Below are 9860 nucleotides of genomic sequence, written 5' to 3' on the forward strand. Positions count from 1 at the left end.
TTATTGTATGGTTGCTAAAAACTTTGTTGTTGTTGATATGGTTGCTGAAATTGATTTGATTGCTATTGGAACCCTTCTTGAAACTGTCCACTCTGAAAATTCTGATTTTGAGGTTGAAATTGATGATCCACATGTTGAAAACCTTGATATGGCTCCTACAAATAAAAATTTTGTTGTTCAGATTGTTGATAAGATGGTTGTGATAAAAAGAATTTCCATATATTTTTGAAACCAACAATGATCAAAGCAACAATAAAGAAAATTATTCATAAGCTTAAATCAAACAATTTCTACTAGTTTTCCCCGGCAACGGCGCCAAAATTTGACAACCCTAGATTTGCTATGTGTCACGAGTAGGGTTGCAAATTAGAATTTATAAATTTATCAAAAACCTACAATTAATCCAAATAAATGAAGTATAGGGGCCTCGAGTCGTATTTTTCCAAGGACTAGTAGACAATTGCATGAATTGAGCTTGCGTGTTTTGGGGTTTTTCGAATGTAAATAGGGTTTTGGTATTTTTTGAACAAACGTAAATTTAAAAACCAGTAAATGAAACAAATTGCAAGTTTTTGAAATCAACAAGCCAATTTCTAAAATGCAATGAAAGTGCTTGAACCTAGCTACCCTAAATCTAATACGCGATAAAAACTGAAACTGAACAGTACCTATGAAACAAAACAGTAACTAAAGAGATAAATTCAACCGAATGAAGAAATTCAAGAGTAATTCAAATCATGGAATTCAACTACAAAAACTAATGAATTAATCAGGCAATTTGAATTCAAACAATGGGAAATGCATCTGTTGAACAATCAAAAGTATCAGAACAACTAAAGACAATTTCAGAAACTAAAGAAAAATAGAAACATAAAATATCAGAAACTCGAATTCTCCCTTCCATCTCAATATCCTCCTTGATGTCACACAAAGCTTGATCAAGGATCAGAAATCCCAATTAGCTTCTCACGAACCACACTCGGCTTGCTCCGAATCAACCTTGAGCAACGCAGCTCAAAAACCCTCCTCCTTGCTACGCTGAACAGAGCCAAGAATAGAGCCAATCATGTTCTGAAAATCCAGCTGAAAATCTTCAAAATTTCTTGCAATGTGACGCTCCGAAATCCTCAAGACCCCTTGGAGAACCCCTCCTCACGATCTTAATGGCTCCGATTGGTTGTATCCAAAGAACCAGCTGAAATCCCAAGTGGTGGAACCAAGGTTTGCCGAGACCCTCAACAGCCAATTATGATCTTGATTGACGTCGAACACAGCTTGTAATAACCCTCTGGAATCTGAAGATCAATGTGGAATGAAGAAATCCGAGCTTCCCTAAAAAAACGAAGAAAAACGAAGCAAAAACGAGGAAGATGGCACTGCTATAGTAACCGCGATTTTCAGCACTGTAGCTTTCTCTTTAAAGCTAGGTTACTGTAGCAAACAGTTTAGTTGACTTGAGTTTAACCCGGGTTAGCCTGTTTTGATCAAATTCACTCAATTTAGCTCTAAATTGGCTTCAATCTGCATGTGTTTCATCCTAATCGCACTTGAGTCTTGATTCATGAAGTTGGATCGATCAATTGGGTCAATCTTGGCTCGATTTGATCATGGTTGAGCTCGATCTTGGTTCAATTTGAGCCCTACAACCAATTAAATTCAATTAATGCAAAATTTATCATTAAATAATGAAAATTATAATCAAACCTCAAATTATGTAATATATCACAAATATAATCAAATTAAATCATTAAGCAATTTATTTTCATGAAAGAAATCAAAATTGAATCAATAAAGTGCATAAAAATCATAACTCATCAGTCCACCAGCAAATCAAAGAATTCCTGGGACTTCAAAAAGGAGGCCTTGCGTTCTTCATAACGCCTCTCCTCCCCATCCTTGAAAGCCTGCAGCTCCCACCGGATTTCTTCACCTTGACGCTCCTTTTCTCCTGAGCAGCCGCCCAAGCACCTTTGGCGGCTCGTAGATCCTCAGTCAGGCGAAGCTCCTCTTCGCGAGCCGTGTCCCTGGCCACCATAGCCGCTCGGTGATCCGCAGCCGCTTGGAGCTCCCTCTCCGTCACCAGCGTCTCTAGCTTCCCGACCAAAGAAAGATGCCGGTCCTGGGCCGTCTGCAAGGCCACTTCGGCCGTCTCGGCCCGCCTTTGTAGCTCCCCCGCCGACGCCACCAGGGGTTGAAGCATCTCAAGCTCCCATGCGAGGCCCTAGGCTTTTTGGTCGTACGCGGCAGCTTGCTGCATCCATTTACCGGCTTCCACTTGCGCCTCTCATTTCTCTGCTCGCAACCGCTCCAACGCAGAGGACACCTCCCGCTCCAGCTCCGCCACCCGATCACTTAGGTCCCTACACTCCTGCAGAACGCGGAGAACGAACTTACGCATGCCCTTGGCGGCGACCTCGCTCTTACGAATAAACCAGAGCAGGTTGTCATCTATCTCTGCAAAATCCATGTGGGGCAGTACTTCCCGCTCATACACCCGAAGCTGCTCTTCATGTGGTCACCCTAGACGACGCCCCTCGCGCCTGGGAGCTGACCGGGAAGGACCCTCACCAGGAACCACCTGGCGCGAGATTCAGGGGCGGGGGAAGCCTGATCCCTCATAGGGGGTTACGAGTGACTCCGTCGAGAACCCCTGGTCCCTCCGGTGATTGGAGGGCGTGTCACGCCCTGACGGAACGCCATCACGTCGACGATCGCGGAGCCTCCCTTCAGGACATTCAGTGCCTCGTCGCTGATCGAAGGCCTCATAGTTAACACCTAAACCCTAGAATCTCACTTGGCCGAAACCTCAAGGTGAGGTTCTAACCTTGGTTAACTTCACCCTTCACCATGTTGTTCATTAACTCATGTCTTAAACCATTGTAGGGTTATAAAACCATCATCTAATCTCTTCAACCCTTCATGGCCGAAACCCTCATGGGAGTAATATCCTTGGTTAACCTCACAACTCACCATGATGTCCTTTAAGTCATGTTTAAACCATGGTTGGGTTATGGAACCTTCACTTAAGCCGTAAGTCCTCTTTGGCCGAAACCTCCTTACTAGGATTTCTTCTTGGCCGAAACCTCAAGTGAAGTTCTAGCCTTGATTAACTTTCTAACTTGGCATGAAAACCTCAAGCATGTGAAAGTCACCTTTAGAGTTTCATGCTCCATAGGTTGAGTTTGGGAACTCAACTTGGTTCCCTTAACCATTCCTAGCCGAAACTCAACTTAGGGTTTACACATGATTGACTTTAACTTAACCACAAGTACACTAGGTTTCATATCATACGATCACATGGTATTCATAATTCATGCATCAAGATCATTCATCATCAACAAGTCATGATTTCATAGCATCTCATCATCAACAAGTCATGATTTCATAGCATCCTAGTAATTCTTGACCTAATACTTCTAGCATGAACTTTTCCTATGGTTCTTGCTTATCAAAACATGAAAACAAGCAACCATAACATAGAATCAAACGTAACCAATATATTGCAGGTGAGGGGGAAACTTACATAGTTTTCTTAAGATTTCTTTTACCCCTTTCTTTAGACCTTTCTTAGCCTCTTATCCTTGCCCAAGTTTCTTGCTTTTAGAAGCTCGATAGAAGATGATTTCCCCTCTTATACCTTTCGGCCAAGACCTTCACACAAGGAGTATGGAAGGCTTGTTGAAGTATTCGGCCAAAGAGACAAGGAAGGGAAAGAAGAAGGCTTACCCCTTTCCTTTAACCACTCGGCCAAGAACTCCAAGGAGAGGACACAAGAGAGCTTGTGGCTCTCGGCCACAATGAAGAAGAGAAGGAGGAGAGGGGTTCACGGCAAGGAGAGGGAAGCAAATGAGGGAAAGAGGGGTCTAGGGAGTCTTATATAGAGTTTAGTGGAGTGAGAAGTCCAACACCAATTGACTACTCCACCTTTAATCCCCTCTTAACTCACATTCACTCTCTAGTAGAAGAGTACAAATGTCTCTTTTCTTTGTTAAACCCTTCTTCATGCATCCCTTATGTTTAACTAGCATGTTCCTTCTCTTTTTCTAACAATTACTTGTTAGAACTAGTGGCTAACTCATGTGTAGTCTAGGCTTGCCACTTGGGTGAGGTTCAAGGATCAAACCTTGATTCCTCCATTTATTTTTTCTTTCTTTTTTTTTCTTTTGGCAAAGCCCACACATGAAAGCCCATTTCCATTCTCTTTAGCCCACATAAAATTAGGCCCATTAAGAAACTTTAACCCTTAGACCCATTTAGGACATACCCTACATATTGGTCTTGTTTAGGGTTCTATCCCTTCAATTTAAGGGCTATTTAGCATTTCTGCTAAATTATCTCATATCTTAAGCTTTCATCTCTAAATATCCAGGAATCATGGTAGGAACATTGCGGGTATTACACGGTCCACAATGAACTTCTTAGCCCCTGCATCCTCCGTCATATACTTCTTGTCTAGGGACTCCCACAGCTCCTTAGCCGTTCTCTTCATGCTATACACAGCGTATAGCGAGTCGGCAAGGCCATTGAGAATGTAGTTTCTGCAGAGAAACTCAGAATGATTCCAAGCTTCTACTACAGTTGCATCCTCAACATGCTCGGGAGATGCCTCAGTCAAGAATCGAGCCAGATTTAGCGTGGTCAGATAGAAAAGCATCTTCTGCTGCCAACGCTTGAAGTTCAACCCAGTGAACTTCTCTGGTCTTTCCCCATGAGTGATTGGAACATTACCAATCGGGGCGGAGGGGGCTGTCACAAGTTGAGTCTGTTGCACCTCAACTTTTTCTGTGGCCATCTCAACAGATCACGATTCTGTTTTAAGATTGTTGGACAATCTTTGCCGGAGAGATTAATATTCTGTTGAATTACAATATAGTTCAACTTATCTATAGAGATGACTTGAACTGATAATTTCAAGCTGCCAACAGGGGTTGGTGTGTCCCGATCACCGGTGCTAAATCAACCAAATGGTTGAGTCACCGAGTGCCGAATCGGGCGAGATGCCGAGTGCCGAGACCAGAGAGTCGAGTCGATTGAGTCGCCGAGAGCCGAATGCCGAGTCGGTCGAGACGACCAAGTAGCCGAGAGCGGAGAGCCGAGTGGATGATGTCGAGGCCTGCGTTCAACGCAGTTTCCTTAAAACAGATTCGTCCCCCCGGCAGTGCTTAGAGGTCACGACGGACGTCTGTTTCCCAGGATACAACGACAGAACCGCGCTAACCACCAAGCACAGGCAGATCGCGGCGAACTGAGATAGTACTCGAATGCTATCACGATAGAGAGGAAAGAAAGAGGGAACTATAGGTGGATTTCCTTTGAATTGAGTTTCTTTGCTTAAGACTAGGAGTCTTATATAGGTTCTCTCATCTAGACGTTACATTCACGCTAGACGTTACTTTTATGCCATTAATGCTCATACGTTTATGCATTCTATACGTTTATGTTACGTTTCATGCAATCTTAAATTGCATAAAAATATTTTCAAGTGATAAAATGTTGGTTTATTCGCTTAGACAAATTTTGTCCTGATCGGTCCGACATTCGACGTGCGCAGGTCGAGCTCACACACAAGTTGCCTTGCGGATAGTGCAATCCGGGCCCTGGATTTGCACCCTAAGCATTTGTTCACAACATCAATTCTTGTGACACAATATAAACCAACCACTATGCCTTAAAACTTTCAATGTGGGACTAAATTCCCATTCACAAAGAAGCTTTCTCCTTCCACCATTTTTTTTCCATTCAAATTTTCAGCAAACATCAACATATCAATCACTCTCTCCCTCTCCCTCTCCATCTCTATATCATCAAAGAGAAAATCAAGGCAAAAGGATTAAGGGGAGAAAAGCGGCATTCAACAAAGCAAAGCATACATATATAATGGATCAAGGTTAGTTTAGTATATTATGTATATTTTTCATTATAAAAGTAAAGGTTGAATAAACAATGTTATAATGGGATTAAGTATTGAAACATAAAATAATCATTTCTGGTTTTAACATATGTAGGCTAAGAAATCATGATCTTACTAGCAATCCAAGTGTAGAATAATGTGAATATATGACTAGATCAAATAGGCAAGAGGGGTTGAATAGCTTATAACTTGAAAAAAAAACTTTTTGTATTACAAGAACAAGGCCAAAATTTTTTATTAAAATGTGGGATGGCCATGTGTTTGATAGTATCATGGATATACAATGAAATCTAATATAAACGAACACAAATAAATAGAGCAATGATAACAATAACATATAATATAGTTTAGACTTCCCATTCCAACTCCACGAGACCATGACCTACTATTTTATTAGGTGAATCATTTCCCAAAAAGGTTCTACAAAACCTTCTTTTTTATAGAAGTAGAGAAACCATGACAAATAATAATTATGTCTAAAGCACAAAGATAATAACAATATATTGCTTTTCTCAAAAAATATATGTAAGCACCAAGAAAAGGAAGAAAAATTTTGTAAAGCCTTGATGATTTCAATTCCTGATAATTAATAGAAACACTTAGGGACAAATGAATGACATAATTCAAGTGCATTCAAGTATATAATTCTGAAGGTACCTTTGCTCCATGTATATAGCCTCAACTTCATGTATAATCACCACAAAAATACCTGAGAATAGCGACGGACTATTTCCGTCTCTAATCGGTCGCTAACCGAAAATAGCGATGGATTAGCGACGGAAACAGCCCGACGCAATTTTTTTGGTCGTTGACGTCACTTTAGCGACGGAATTAAAAATTCCGTCGCTGATTAGCGACGCAATTAATTAATCCGTCTCTAATTATTTTGCAACGATTTTTTTTTCCGTCGCAAACCTTTAGAGACGGAAATTTAATTTTCCGTCTCTAATTTGCGACGAAATTAAATATTTCCGTCGCTAAACTAATATAAAAAATAATAAAAATAGGTTTTTTTAGCATTTCTGTCGCTAAATAGCGACGGAAGTTATATTTTCGTTGCTATATCTATAAAAAAAATTAATAAATATACGTTTATTGGCGACGAAATTTAGAATTTCGTTGCTAAACTTTAAAAACAAAAAAAATGGCTATTAGCGACGGAATTATAAATTCCGTCGCTAATAATATATTTTTTTTTTTAATTTTTTAATTTGATTTTCTGAATTTCCTTGTTTACACATCGTAATTCAAATTTTAAAATATAGACTGCATAAAAAAATACTGTTTATAATAAGAACAATAAACACTGCATCACATATCAAAATACAAATATCGTAATACAAATATCAAAATACAAATATCATAATACAAATGGTTTTAATTCAGATTGCTAATATTTAACGAACAGAACAACATGCTTTCTTTGTTCTTTATACAGAAGGAGAAATCTTATGCCTTTATCTTCTCAGCATACTTATGCAACAGCTGAAATCTGTTACTGCCTCTGTATCAGCAGCAGTTCCTGCTCCACAGCAATAAATATTTGGTGCAATGTAATGAATTTAAGAGCTTCCAAAATTTAAGAGTCAAACATATGCAGAGATAGATAATAATGAAAGAACTTTGAACCAAACATATGCAAAGAATTTCTAACCTGCTCGTAAGGAGGATCCTTGTGTGCTGGTATCAAACGGGAAACAAAATACCGAGCCTGGGAGCTCCCCTCCTGCCGACATTTAAGCATATCAGTGTATAGTGAAAGCTACTATTGGTCATATTGATTAACTAACTAAATCTTCTAGTTTAATATTTGCATTTTGATTTGCAGAATTACTAATACAAATTTTAATGCAGTGATAAAAAAAATATGATAGAGCATGGGACTATGTTCTAGTAGATCAAAAAACGAAGGCTAAAGCAGCTGCATTTTTTCCTTCTTGAGCTGCAAGCTCAGTACTTTGAAATAAAGAATGTAAATCTAGACTGCAAGAAGGGTACCTGGAAGTTTAGACAAGCAAATTTCAGCAGCCATGTCCCATGCATCCCTGAAATAAATAACACATATTCTTTCAATACTTATAGATTTCGTTAAAGTTCAGAACCAGCAGAAACTTTATAGAATATATGAAGATTTCTGATAGAAATACCTCTTGATATTTGCAAGGACTCCATCTTTGCAAGATTAACAGTCTTCCAATACTTCTTCCAATACCTGTTCCTATTATGTCAATACTCATCATAATAACACACAATAATTAAGGTAAAATGCCTACACAGTCGTACAATCACATCACATGCACAGATAAGTGTCTACAACCATATCGAATCCGGAATCCCCGAATACAACCCAAAACCTGTTATACGTGTCTACAACCATATCGAATCGCTAAAAATATATCAAGAACATGAAGAATTCGGAATCCCCGAATCCCTCAAGCTGGCTAAGAACATGAAGAATTTTTCCAACCTAGAAAGAATGATAAAAGATATACAAAAATATCATACTACAAGAAACAAAAATACAATGATATAAATTTACGTAAAAAATTCTACTTACCTCGCAGGCAGCTACTGATTAGGCGCATTAGGGTCCTGAGTCTCAGCGTTTAGGAAGTCTACGAACGATTGAGTACAACCAGGTGGGAGTGGCGGTACACTCATGCTCTGTATCAATGCCCTCATCTCCGCTAGTTGTTGATCGTGTGCCCTCTGGTGCGCCTCTAATGCGGATAGACGATTCTTTAAATCTTGATTTTCTTCTCTTAGCGATGTCACCTCAGAAGAGGATCCACTAGGACGATCTCTGGCTCTGGGAGCCATCTGACGATCATACACCACTTTTGCCTGGGACCCTAAACCGTAGAGGGTGGAACTCTTTTTCCTCCCTCCGACCACCTCATAGTAAATATGATTTATTTGGTCGGTTGTGAGAGTGTCTCTCACCTCCCTCAACAGCAGGCTGAGACGCCTGCTCAAATCTTGTATTCAATTCAGCCTGTTATAAATAAGATAACATAACAATTAGGATTAAACAAATAATTATTATAATGTAATGGTATATAAAGTTAAAATTACAAATCTTATACCTCAAATGCCTGCGAGCGTTTATCGACATATGTGCCATCCTTGGACTTATGAGTTTTCGAAAATATCTCCCAACAAGTAGGAGGCCGCTGTAACTCTTGCTCCTGCGTAAAAAAAACATAAATAAAATCAATATCAAATAATTACTAATACAAATGAATCTTTATTATAAACTTACTAAGTCAAATGTGTGCTCTACAATAGATCGGGAACCAGCTGTATGCTTTGAGGATCCGGTGCTAGGGCTAGCCACCTCGGTATTTCTATTGGCTCGAGCTGTCTCTGCATTAGATTGCCATTTTTCTGCAGCCCAGATGGCACGCCATGCATTCCAGATATCCTCTGGGATGAAAGAAGGTCTGGTTCCCTTTCTCCTGCATTTATACAGGAGGTCTTTGTATCTTGTGGCACATACATCATTCCATGTTTCCTTGAATTCTTGCTCGTGCCCTTCCTCCCAAGTATATTTTTCTGCCAGGGGATTAAATTCAATTAGTGGCACAAATACTAATATAAGTTAAATAAACTGATCCTCAAACTTCAGCTTTGAGTAAGAACATTTTTGAAAATGAAGATCAATAATTACAATGAGCAAAAACAGTGCATTAATTAAAATGACTTACTAAGAATTCATCGTAGTAAAAGTCCCGCATTTCAGGAGAGACATGCCTCCAAGTATGGCCTGATCGACAAAACCTTTCCTTAAACTTAGAAGTAATATAATTTGATACTGCATGGCCATCCGGAGTGAAACTGAATTAGAAAACATATAAATGTTAGACATGTGTAAAAAAATTATATGAATGAAGAAAAAGGAATAACATAAATACTTACCACCCTGCTACTACTCGTAAAACAGTCCGGC

At 39.5% G+C, this 9860-nt stretch overlaps 1 pseudogene; it reads right to left on the reverse strand.

Moving 5' to 3' along the window:
• Positions 1-8479: 8479 nt before the first annotated feature.
• LOC141845976 (uncharacterized) overlaps positions 8480-9860 on the reverse strand; it is a 3146-nt pseudogene continuing 1765 nt past the window's right edge.

This window comes from Curcuma longa, chromosome 15 (genome assembly GCF_044706935.1).
Source record: "Curcuma longa cultivar G26 ecotype Majalengka, Jawa Barat chromosome 15, ITB_CL_G26_1.1, whole genome shotgun sequence".
Taxonomy (NCBI): domain Eukaryota; kingdom Viridiplantae; phylum Streptophyta; class Magnoliopsida; order Zingiberales; family Zingiberaceae; genus Curcuma; species Curcuma longa.